Genomic DNA, 2,757 nt, shown 5'->3' on the forward strand with positions numbered 1-2,757 from the left:
CCGAGCCCAATTTCTGGGCATGATTCTTTAAGAAGAATTTGCATATCTGACATTTAATAAGATGAATTCTCCTTGCACCAACCACACGGGGCATAAAAACATACACAGTAATTTTTCGAGGTGTTTTTCTCCTTGGAGAAAGTAGCTGTCAAGGTGGGTGACGCTCTGGGCAGGAAGCAGTGTCTCTCACTAACGGGTTCTGACAGGTATATAGAAAATCCTGAAAGTACCTCTGAAGAGAGAATAGATTCTTAAGCCTTTACCATGGAGAGTCTTAAGAGTTATTTTATAGCAGTTAGCTGAGAGCAAGATACTGCAGGAGGTGGGCAGGTTTGGAGATGCCAGAGTGCAGAGAGACGGAGACAGAGAGAGAGACAGAGAGAGAGGAGAGAGGGAGGCAGAGACACAGAGAGAAAGAAACAGAGGGAGAGAAAGAAGGAGAGAGAGAGAGACAGAGACAGAGAGAGAAACAGCCAAAGAGAGGGAGAGAAAAACGAGAGGGACAGAGAGAGAGAGACAGAAAGAGACAGACAGACAGAAAGAGAAACAGAGAGAGGGAGAGAAATAGAAGTAGAGAGAAAGAGAGACAAAGAGAAAGGGAGAGACAGAGAGGGAGACAGACAGACAGAATAAGAGATGAGAGTAAGAGACAGAGAGAGACATCGACAGAAAGAGAGAAAGAAAGAGAAAGAGAAGAGAGAAAGAGAAAGAGGAGAGACACACACATCAACAGAGACAGAGACAGTGAGAGAGAAACAGAGAGATAAAGAGAAGGAGAGAAAAAGGAGGGAGAGACAGAGAGAAAGAGACAGAGGGAAACAGAGAGAGGGAGAGAAAGAGAGAGAGACAGAGAAAGGGAGAGAGAGACAAACAGAGAAAGAGACAGGGAGAGAGAGACAGAGAAAGAGAGAGAGAGAGAGAGAGACAGAGAGAAAGGAGGCCATGAAGGCCAACTTTCCGCACATCATAATCAACCCAGACATGGCTGTTTCCCTGAGAGCACGCATGTGTGAGGACTGTGCTTTCAGAGTTCATGTCCACAGCTCATTGCGGGGGCAATTTCTCTGATCATGTGGAGCTGGACGCCAGGAGCAGGACACACCGTGTTCTTTCCTGAACATGAAGCCAGCTCTGGGAGTTGTTTTGTTGCACCTGCCATTAGGCGTTGATTATGTTCTTTCTTTCCTCCGGTAGAGTAAGAAGGAGAGGACACAGTCCAAGTGGTTTCCCTTCTTAAAAAAACAAACAACAAACAACAAAACAAAATAAGAACACTAACGTGGGACCAGGCACAGATCCAAATTCTTGTTTTGAACTTTGAACCCTGCCCAGGAAGCCCTTCTCATGCATCTTCAGTATCATATAGATACACCTGGGCCAGGCGCGGTGGCTCACATCTGTAATCCCAGCACTTTGGGAGGCCGAGGCAGGTGGATCACTTGAGGTCAGGCATTCCAGACCAGCCTGGCCAACAGAGTGAAAATATAGGCCAGGCACAGTGGCTCACGCCTGTAATCCCAGCACTTTGGGAGGCCAAGGTGAGCAGATCACTTGAGGTCAGGAGTTTGAGACCAGCCTGGCCAACATAGCAAAAATCTGTCTGTACTAAAAGTACAAAAAAAAAAAAAATTAGTTGGGCCTGGCAGTGCACACTTGTAATCCCAGCTACTCAGGAGACTGAGGCACGAGAATCACTTGAACCTGGGAGGCAGAAGTTGTAGTGAGCTGAAATTGAGCCACTGCACTCTAGCTTGGGTGACAAAGCCAAAAAAAAAAAAAAAAAAAAAAGAAAGAAAGAAAACATAGAGTTGAGGTTGAAAGCATCACATAATATCCAGAAGTCCAAGAAAAATGATGGATGTGTTTGTCTGCATAACATCTTTAATATGGAAAAAAACACAGATAAAATTTTAAGTAGGAAAAATGAGAAAAAAATCTGCAACAGATATGAGAGACAATGGGTGATTATCTTTTCTATACAAAGAGCATTTACAAAATAATAAGACAGGCGAGAAACGTGGGCAAAAGACATGAATAGGAAATTTACCAATAAGATATGAGATTATATTCAATCTCCCTGAAAAGCAAAGAAATGCAAATAAATCAGAAGAGCATTTCCCACATCAGATTTGCCATGATAAATACTTTGGATAAAACTCATTGTTGGCAAATATATGGTAAAATGAACAGTACCGTAAACTATTGGTGATACTACACATTGTTATGCTTGTATAGGGTAGTTTGGCAATATCTATCAAAATATAATATATGCATATCATTCTCACTTTTAGGAACTTATCCCTAGAAGATAATTCCACCATTTTGCAAAGATGATTGTATAAGAATGTTCAGAGCAGTGTTGCTTGTAATAACTTAAAAAAAAAAAGCAGTTTTTGCCAGGTGCAGTGGCTTATGCCTGTAATCCCAGCACTTTGGGAGCCTGAGGCAGGCAGATCACTTGAGGTCAGGAGTTCGAGACCAGCATGGCTAACATGGCAAAACTCCGTCTCTATTAAAAATACAAAAATTAGCCAGGCGTCACTGCAGGTGCCTGTAGTCACAGCTACTCTGGAGGCTGAGGCAGAAGAATCGCTTGAACCTGGGAGATGGAGGTGGCAGTGAGCAGAGCACTCAGCATCGGTGACAGAGCAAGACTCCATCTCAAAAAAAAAAAAAAGACCGGGGGTGGTGGCTCACGCCGGTAATCCCAGCACTTTGCGAGGCCGAGACGGGCGGATCACGAGATCAGGAGATCGA

The 2,757-nt window shown here is 43.8% G+C and overlaps 1 non-coding gene across 1 annotated transcript; it reads left to right on the plus strand.

Annotated features, from left to right (window-relative positions):
• The first annotated feature begins 1,012 nt into the window (after nt 1-1,012).
• LOC115831401 lies at nt 1,013-1,225 on the plus strand. Its single transcript, XR_004026903.1, has one exon. It is a non-coding gene; the product is annotated as a small nucleolar RNA U3 (small nucleolar RNA).
• Nucleotides 1,226-2,757: the final 1,532 nt, after the last annotated feature.

The sequence above is a fragment of the Nomascus leucogenys genome, chromosome 18, assembly GCF_006542625.1.
Source record: "Nomascus leucogenys isolate Asia chromosome 18, Asia_NLE_v1, whole genome shotgun sequence".
Taxonomy (NCBI): Eukaryota; Metazoa; Chordata; class Mammalia; order Primates; family Hylobatidae; genus Nomascus; species Nomascus leucogenys.